This window comes from Panthera pardus, unplaced genomic scaffold, assembly GCF_024362965.1.
Source record: "Panthera pardus isolate Hobbes unplaced genomic scaffold, ASM2436296v1 HiC_scaffold_26, whole genome shotgun sequence".
NCBI lineage: Eukaryota > Metazoa > Chordata > Mammalia > Carnivora > Felidae > Panthera > Panthera pardus.
The window spans coordinates 6818162-6827668 of NW_026526832.1; positions in this window are offsets into that span (position 1 = coordinate 6818162).

Sequence of the window (9507 nt, forward strand, 5' to 3'; positions counted from 1 at the left end):
TGATGAGAGAGGGACAGAAATCTCTGCCTGATTCTTTTGGACTTGGAAGGGCAGAGGAGAGGACTGAGTCTTTGATCTCCAGCCTGTGATCCCACTGAGGTAGGGGCATCTATCCCTGACTCCTGGGGGTCCCCCGAGTCTCGAAAGTGGGGGCCCAGTCTAACTTAGCAAGCATGGGAAAGGCAGAGTGAGAACAGCCACGATTCTCCTGAGAACTTTGGGTTTGGTGAGTTCCGTCTGGTCCTGTTTAGCTGCTCTGATCTGCCCTGTGCTGGCCCACGGCTGCTGGGTGTGGGGGGGAACACTCTGCGCAGATGCCCTCCCCAGCCCTCACACCAGATGTCTTTGTTCTAATTAACTGTGCTGGGAAAACCAACCTGGGTTTGTAAACAGAGCTACTGGCTAAAGTCAACAGGGAGCAGCAGCAAACAGCAAACATTCTCCTCACACAGCCTCAATCCAACCCAGCACCCCCCCCCCCCCCCCCCCCCCCCGCCCTGGGGGAGAGGAGAGGCTTGCAGATCATGAGGCCCCCTAGCCCACTGCTGAGTCAGGGAAAGCTTATCTGCCTCGGTGACCCCAATATGGCCGTTCCCTTCCCGGTTCCAGGGGTTCCTCTGCTGGTGAGGACTGGGGATTCTGGGAGGAAACAGAGTTGCCACCCAATTTAGGCTGCGTCCCACTTCCGGCAATCTCCTATCTCCCCAGCCAGACTCTGCATCCAGAAGCAAGCCCTGGGGGGTGGGATGGGGGGGTGGATGTTCCTTAAAGACCTTTCTTTGGGGCCTTCTCTGCACTAGGGTCTCAGAGAAGCCTCTGAGGTGGGAGTTGGCATTGTGAGTCTATAACTTAGAGTTGGTGAATATAACGCGAACATTGTTAAGTTTGTTACACATCAAGTAGGTATTATAATAACATGTTCTGAAATTAGATAATTATTCCTATGATATCTTTGCCAAGCTGCAGTGTTTCTATTTATGGTTTTGAAAGTTCGGTGCACACAGGGGCCTGAGAAATAGGCACAAACGTACATACAACACACATGTGTAAGCCCACAGAGCGGTAGCTTCACACACAGGAACAAAGGCATTTCAGCTCTCTCCTCACACCCACTCTGTCTCCCTCACCGGCCCGCAGACACACAGACATATACAGTCTTTGATGCAAATAGGTTTTTGGCCTCTGAAAAAAAGGGATTGCACTTTTGGACAGATCAGAGTTTCTGAATTGGCAGTTCTTGAGTTCTTAACCAAATTTTGCTTGTTTGCTTTTTTTTTTTTTGCCACCCAGGGAGAGGAGTCCTCCTTTCAAAGAACTGAAAAAGACACAAAATACTCCTTCAAGCTCAGGATCTATAGTCTGCCCACCCACCGTGTGCCAGAGACCTGGCAGGACCAGTTTCCTCCTCAGGCCAGTGTCCAGCTCTGAGCCTTGAGTACCGACCGTCTTCACAGAGCCTTCCTCTCGCTGTCACTCACGGCCACAGCAGCCCTCAGACCAGAGTGTCTGCGAGTGTAAAGGCTCAGTGCTGCAGACACACCACCTTTTCCTGCTCCTCCCTCTGCCTGCCACACCCCTACCCAACCCAGAGGCTTCCTTGGATAGCAATCCTTGGGAAGAAGGCAGATGGCTCAGACTCTGAAATGCTAGATTTCTTTGGAAATGTCTTTTATTTATTTATTTTTTCTTAACGTTTATTTATTACTGAGAGACAGAGAGAGACAGAGCATGAGCATGGGAGGAGCAGAGAGAAAGGGAGACACAGAATCTGAAGCAGGCTTCAGGCTCTGAGCTGTCAGCACAGAGCCCGACGCGGGGCTCGAACTCACAAACCATGAGATCATGACCTGAGCCAAAGTCAGACGCTCAACTGACTGAGCCACCCAGGCACCCCTGGAAATGTCTTATAGATACCTCCTTTCTGCATGTTTTGTCCGGTGGTCCTAGGCTGCCAGGACTGTAATAGCAACCCCTCAGCAGCTCTTTATTGACTCCTTTTTCCTCCAGCCCAGGCCTTAAACACGTCTTTTGGAGTATTATTCTTCTGTTCGAAAACTTGGAGGATAAACTGAACTGGGCCTTCGGGCCTCCTTGAGCTGCCCCAGCCCTCCACCTAGTCCTGTTTGCCCCTTTTCATTTCCCTGCACGGAGCCAGACTTCCCCTGCCTGGTGCCTGCACTGTGCCCTGACTTGCAGCCATCATTTTTTGCCCTCCCAGTTCCTCCTCCTTGAAATGCTCTCTTCTAGCTGGTTCTTCTAGGTCTCACAGAAAGTAGTGTGTTACAATGCTTCTCCCAACGGGGGGGGGGGGGGGGGGGGGGGGAGGGGGGGGGCGGTCCCTGGGTCCCTGGGATTTTTGAAGGTAAATTCTCAGATTACTGTGGATGTATTTCCTTCAAAAGGAAATGTACACAATACATTTCCCTGGTCTCGGAAACCTCGATGTAGAGCTTGGGACTTGGAGTCAGAGAAACCAGTGTTCACATCTGATTAGCTGAGTTACTTTGGGCGAGGTGGTTAACCTCTCTGTGTACTTAGTTTTCCCATTCAAATGTGGAAGAAAATAATACCTACCGCATGAAGTTGGCGGCGGGGGGGGGGGGGGGTGGTGGGTGGATGTAATGAGAAGACAAGTAGAGGGCTCGGCACAGGGTAAGCCCTTAGTACGTGTAATCTATTTCTGGAATTCATGGTAGTATCAAGCAAATATCTGTGACAATGTGTAGGATGGCTTGGTTGGCTGTAACTCGGCCTAGAGGCAGAAATGACTGCTGCCATCCTGGTTTTCATTGGTGAAATCTCTCAGCCTCTTGGGCTTTCACTGTGCCTGGCATTTTCTCTTTTTCCCAAATCAGCAAACCACTGGTGGGTTGATCCGAAGGGGCCTCACTGCCTCCTGCACCCTACGGTGAGCTGTGGAGGGAAGACTGTGAATCAGGGCCTGACTCCTATTGCCAAAGTGACTGAGAGCAGGAGGGGCCTCGGATCTATCCTCCCTGGGGCAAGAAGCTGTGGGATTTCAGATGGGGTGGATTCAGATGGAGGGAGGAGGGAAAGAGGTGGAGCCAGGCAGCCTGCTCTCCCACCCCCACTTCCCTCAGGTAGGAAGGGAAGCTGACGTTTCCAAAATATAAAAAACAGATGATGAAGGTCAGGTTTCCTACACACTGGAGAGCGGGAGCCCCAAGGCAGAGTCCCCAAGAAATGATCTGAGACAGAGATGGGGGCAGAGGGAGAAAGAGAGAAGAGACAAGATAGGCAAAGATGCAGAGACAGGGAGACAGAGACAAAAGGCTTGAATCCTGAGAAGAGTAGTCAGACAAAGAGAAAGCTGTGACCCAGGAGAGATTGTTCCACTTGTTTCTGGAAAAGAGCTTAGTTCCTCTGTGTGGGTCCCAAGATGCAAATGTGAGCCATTTTGGCTCCATGACCCTGTGACAGGGTGAGGCCCTCCAGGACCCGCGCAACCAAAAGGGTTTATAGGCTCGCAGATCTCTCACTGCCTGGGCTGGTCTCTCTGTGTGTCTGTGTGTCTGGGTCTGTGGTCCAGAGTGTCCCTCTCAGTCTCCCTCCCTGGGCAAGGCTCTCTCTTCCTCCCTCCTCCCTCCTGCTCAGCCTCACCCACCAGCCCAGAGAGATGTTGTAAGACAGCTTCTCTCTCTCTCCCTTTCCTGGGTGGCTGAGATGTGTGTCCTACATTGTTTCCTTTCATTGGAGTTGCTGGTGGGTAGAGGTGGGGGGAAGACAGAGAAGGCCGAGAGGTCCCTGTTTAGAGCCATTACCAGGGGGTAGAATAAGGGGGCTGCTGGTGTTGCTTCGACCCAGCCAAGAACTGAGACTGTGAGAGCTGAACCCCAGGGCTCCTGTTCCTGCGGCAGATAGAGAGGCTAGTAGATGGATGGAGAGTTGGTCATTGGATCACTGGGTGATGGATAGACTCTGGTGGCAGGGGGTGGTAAAAGGAGACCTTTGCCTTTGTCCAGAGGCCTTTGCATGGGAGAGCGATCGGAATGGAACATAGGGACTGGGTGATAGGATCTAACACGTTACACCTTCTCTGACCAGGCCAAATGTACCCTGAGTCGACGGGGCAACTTTCCTTCCAGGCTGTTGTCAAATAGAAAGAACCAGTTCTTCCCAAGCAACCTTGGGGTTGTGGTTTGGAAAGTGGAGAGAAAAGGCGAAGAAAGAGGAGCCGTTGTGTTTGTGCATCTGGTCCTGGACCTCTAGAGGGCTGAAAATTCTCTGCCTCTTCCCTGGCTGCCCCAGAAGGCTGGCCTGGACCGAGGGCCAGGAGGAAGTCTGCTCCTTAAAGTTAAGGAGATCTTGGCCCTACTTGTGCCCTCAGGAGTTTATGGTGTAATTGGGAAGATCACCCCAAACAATCAGAAGCTAATGCAAAGGAGACCGCGGAGGGTCTGGGGTGGGCAGGCAGGAAAGAACTGACCCTACCTGGAACCCTGATGGAGAACGGTCTAGCCTCTTGACACATACTGTGAGGTCAGTATTATTACACCTGTTTTATACATGAGGGAAATGAGTCTCGTGAGATTGAGGATTCTGTCGAATGTCACACAAATCTTGTGGCAGAGCAGACCACCATGAGATGAGGAAGCAGCGACTCAGGCCCTGATTTAGGTTTTCTCTCAGCTCTTTGTCGGTTTGGGAAAAGAAGAAGATTCCGGTCCCAAAGGAGACGGAGAGAGGCAAATAAATGCCACCAGTGGGAACCAAGATGGAAGTACGTTAAGTTAAGGTGTTTTGTCTCCAAGCAACAGAGCTTGATCGTCAAGTTGTATTATTTTGTTGTTCTTATTAATACTAATGATAGAGCACACTTATTCAATGCCTTTCATCATGATTTGATCCACTTAATACCTCTAGGAAATAAATACTGTTATTATCTCCAATTTTCAAGATGAGAAGATTGACATACTGAGAGGTTAGGTGACTAGTGGCCGAGCTGGGATTTGGACACAGATGCCTTTGCCTGCAGAGTTTGTCCTCTTCCAGGTTCTCTCCTGCTGCCTGTAATTTAGTTCACGGGGTGGGCTAGGCCGGGCTGATTTCAGCTGTGAAAATCCCCAGGTCCATCTTTCCAAGCCCAGCATTGCTATCTGAAGTCAAAGATGGCTGTCTGATGATATTTGAGTCTTTATAGGACAGAGGTAGGCCCTGTGGGGCAGGGGACAGTGGGAAGAGAAGGAGGGAGATGTAGAAAGAGGGACACTGAAGAGACCTCCCCGCCCCCCCGTAGGGAAACCCACAGACTCAGGAGTAGAGACTAAACCCCCATGATGTGTTTTTCAGAGACCCAACAGGACCCTGTAAATCATTTCCCTCCTTCCCCTTCCCTGCAGGGGGGAGGGAACAAATCAGGAGTGATGTTTCACAAAGGGTTAACGAGACTCTGGGAGTCTGTAGGGAATTAAAATAATTATTTGAAAAATCCCAAAAAAAGCACAAAAAAGGAAGTAAAAATTATACAAAATCCCTCCATTAAAGGAGATTATGTATCATAAGATGTGAAAGCACCTTGGCTGCCCCCTCCAACCCCACTTGCTGAGGTTAGTCACCACTAGGAAGGATGTAGTGAGTAAAAACTTCCCAAGATGCCCCATGCACCCATCATCTCCCCCACCCCCATGAGCTTCCCTTGGTGACTCACTGCTGTACCCCCAGGCTCCAAAGACACCTCACAGTCTGTCAATGCTTCTAAACTCAAACTCAAGTCCTGTGCTTTACAAAAAAAAAAAGTTTCTTGGATTTGCTCCTTTATTTTCCTCACTGCCATCCTCTCCAGTCCAGGCTCTTCCTCTCACATCTGGTCTGTTGATTGGGTCCCCTCACTCCCACCTCAAAGCATGTATGGGCACCAGATTCATCTGCCAAGAACACTGTTTCCAACACATCATTTTCCTGTTCTAAAATCTTTGATGACTCCCCATCATTTGGAGGATAATTTAGCTTGGCATGTAAAGTCAGTTGCAACCGACTTTTTCTATTCTTGTACCCGCAAATACTTCCTGACTCCATTTGCAGCCTGGCTGGCTGCTTCGCCAATCTTAGGGAACACTCTGCTTCTCCCGCCTGACAACACCCTGTCCCCACCTGTCCGAAGCTTGCCCGTCCTTCAAGGCCCAGCTCAAGGCTTTCTTTTTCCAACAAGCCTTCCCTGATTGTTTTAGTTCACGTTTACTGATCCTTCCCCAAATCCCTGAACACAAGGAAGCTATAGCTCGTGGTTTAGCATACCCTGGTTGGAAAGAGACCTTGGGTGTCACCAAAGAATAGTAGTTCCCAGCCTGGAGCCAAAAGATCTCCCAGAGTCTATAAATGTATTGGGGAATGGGGAGCTATTGTGAGTATTTCAGAAAGCCTCTAGGAAATTATACATATTTCATGATAAATGTACCCTGTCAAAGGAAACATTGAATTTCTTCACTTGTGGCCAGAATTGTATCATGCATTGGGTTTCTTGTCCTGATGAATGACATTGGCTATGTTTATTAAGAAAAATGCTTAGGGACACCTGGGTGTCTCAGTCATTTAGGCATCTGATTCTGGCTCAGGTCATGATCCCATGGTTCATGAGTTCGAGCCCTGCATTGGGCTCTATCCTGACAGCTTGGAGCCTGGAGCCTGCTTCAGATTCTGTGTCTCCCTCTCTCTCTGCCCTCCCTTGCTTGTGCTCTGTCTGTATGTCTGTCTCTCTCTCAAAAATAAACATCATACAAATTTAAAAAAAAAATAGGGTGACTGGGTGCCTCAGTTGGTTAGGCATCTGACTCTTGATATTGGGTCAGGTCATGACCTCATGGCTGGTGGGTTCAAGCCCTGCGTCAGGCTCTGCGCTGACAGTGCAAAGCCTGCTTGGGATTCTCTCTCTCCCTCTGCCCCACCTGCTTGCGCTCACTCTCTGTCTCTCTCTTAAGGTAAATGAATAAACTTTAACAAAAAATTGTAAAAATGGAGGAAAATCGTGTTACGTAAATGTATCGTGGTAGGTAGTCTCTAAAACATCTGGGGTTTGTGGGCCAGCAAGATGAATAAAAGGGATCCTTGATGGTGAAAAAGTTGAAGTCGTACATGCTGCCCAGTCTCCTGACCAAAGGAGGACTCCTTCCTGACATTTGAACAGCCAATCACTCCCCACTTTTGTGATGGACAAGGTCACTTTCTTACAGGAGGCCGAGACATTATTTGATTGTAGTAGATGGAAACCATCTTCCTCAGGACAGCTTTTCAAGTATTTAAATATAACTTAAAACCTCCGTTGGCTTCCAGTTCCCTGTAGGTCAAGGACGAACTTTCATCTGTGTTCTCTGAGGCCCCACATCCTAGAGCCTTGTCCACTCCTACTTCTGCCGTAACTGTGCCCTGTCTCTTGAACTCTGCTCAGGACCCGCTGACCCTCCCTTGCTTCTCCTTTCACTTACTGTTCCTCTGTTTGGAACACTCTTGTTTCCCCTCTTTACCTAGTGATTCCACTCATCCTTAGAGCTCAGCTAAGATACGTCCCCAAGGAAGCCTTTCCTGATCACCCCCAGGATGGGTGCTTGTAGCCCTTTGTACGTATCCATTGAAACACTCACTGTGGTCATAATTTCTCTCAATGACACAAATGAGTCTGTCTATTCTGGACTATATAGTCCATGAAAGCAGGGCCTTGTTTGAGTTCTGCTCCCAGTATATCCCCATCACCTAGCATGGTGCCATGCTAGGCCTATAGGCAATTCATTAAATATTGACTAATAGTGTTAGTTTCTATTTCATGAGTCTGTTAGAAACGAAATGTGTGGGGTGCTTGGGTGGCTCAGTTGGTTAAGTGTCTTGACTTTGGCCTAGGTCATGATCTCGCCGTTCCCGAGTTCGAGCCCTGTGTCCAGCTCTGTGCTGACAGCTCAGAGCCTGGAGCCTGTTTCAGATTCTGTGTCTCCCTCTCTTTCGCTCTCTCTGCCCCTCCCCCACTCTCTCTCTCTCTCTCTCAAAAGTAAATAAATATTTAAAAAAAACAAGATGTGTGCAAAAGCACCATGTAAGCTATAAATCAGGGCCTATAATAATTTTAGGAGTGATGACTATTACTGTTTCCTCAGTTACATTTTGATCTCCTAGATGGGAGCAGATATATACCCCCCCCTCCATACCTTCCTTCCCCTGGGCACCTCCTGGCTTGGCAATGAATGACCTACTGTACAGACTCAGCTGTTCCCCCCCCCACCCCGTCTTTCAGTTTTAATTGCAAATAATCTGACTAAATGCAGTTCCCTCTAAATGTTCAGTCGTATCCTTCCTCTCATTCCTTTCTCCCCTTCCGTCATACATTTATTGATCACCTATTCTATGCTACACGCCAAACAAATAACCAGGGATACAAAGATGAATGATGGACTCTGTTCTGACATAGTCTTACGTTAGAGGGTCTCCTGATTCTCTCCCCAGATCATGCTCCTTTGATTACTTGGTTGATAATGCTCCTCTCACACTAGGGCCCCAGGATCTTTGCACTTGCTGTTCCCTCTTCCCGGAAAGCTCTTCTCTCAGACCTTTCTGTGGGTTGGCTCCTTCTCCATATATTCAAGTCTTGGCTCAGATGTCATATCACAGGCCTCCTCTGACCACTGTCTAGCAAATCACCCTGTTTTGTCCTCAGAGCCCTTCTTGTCTGAAATTATCTTGATATGTCCGATATATTTTTTTGTTGTCAGTCTCCCCTCATTAGAATGTAAGCACCATGAGAGCAGGGGCTTCGTTTTGTTCACTGCTGCACACTCAGAGCTCCAAGTAGTGGCAACATATAGTAGGTACTCAGTAAATAATTGTGGAAGGACTGAACATGTTGTTCCTCAGATCTGTCAACTCAAGCCAAGCTCCTCCCCTCCTATGGTTTGGACAACATACATCTAGTAATGTGCTTGGTCTGATTTTTTTTCCCCCCCAGGGTTATCAGCCTTGTGCCAGAGACTAAATAACAAATATCTCCTCATTGACAGAAAAAAAAAATGCTCTCCTTTTGTTTTAATTTTAACCTTTATTTATTTTTGAGACAGAGAGAGACAGAGCATGAACGGGGGAGGGTCAGAGAGAGAGGGAGGCACAGAATCTGAAGCAGGCTCCAGGCTCTGAACTGTCAGCACAGAGCCCGACGCAGGGCTCGAACTCATGGACCGTGAGATCATGACCTGAGCCAAAGTCGGATGCTTAACCGACTGAGCCACCCAGGCACCCCAAGCTCTCCTTTTGTTTTAACCAAACCCAACCTCTTTATCATACGCCTGGCTTTCTGCTTTGTGCAACTGTGACCAAAACTACTCCCCAGAATTTACCTGCCTCATGTCTCATTCCCTCAGGGCTCTACTTTGTGACTTTTAAGGTGACAATCAGTTAATCCAATAACAGAATCCTGCTAATGTGCTAACGGGAGAGGGTGAAAAAAAGGCTCCCAGCTCCCTCCCTTCTGATTCAGGTAACATCTGTACATTTAACAGGGCCCTTCTGGAGACA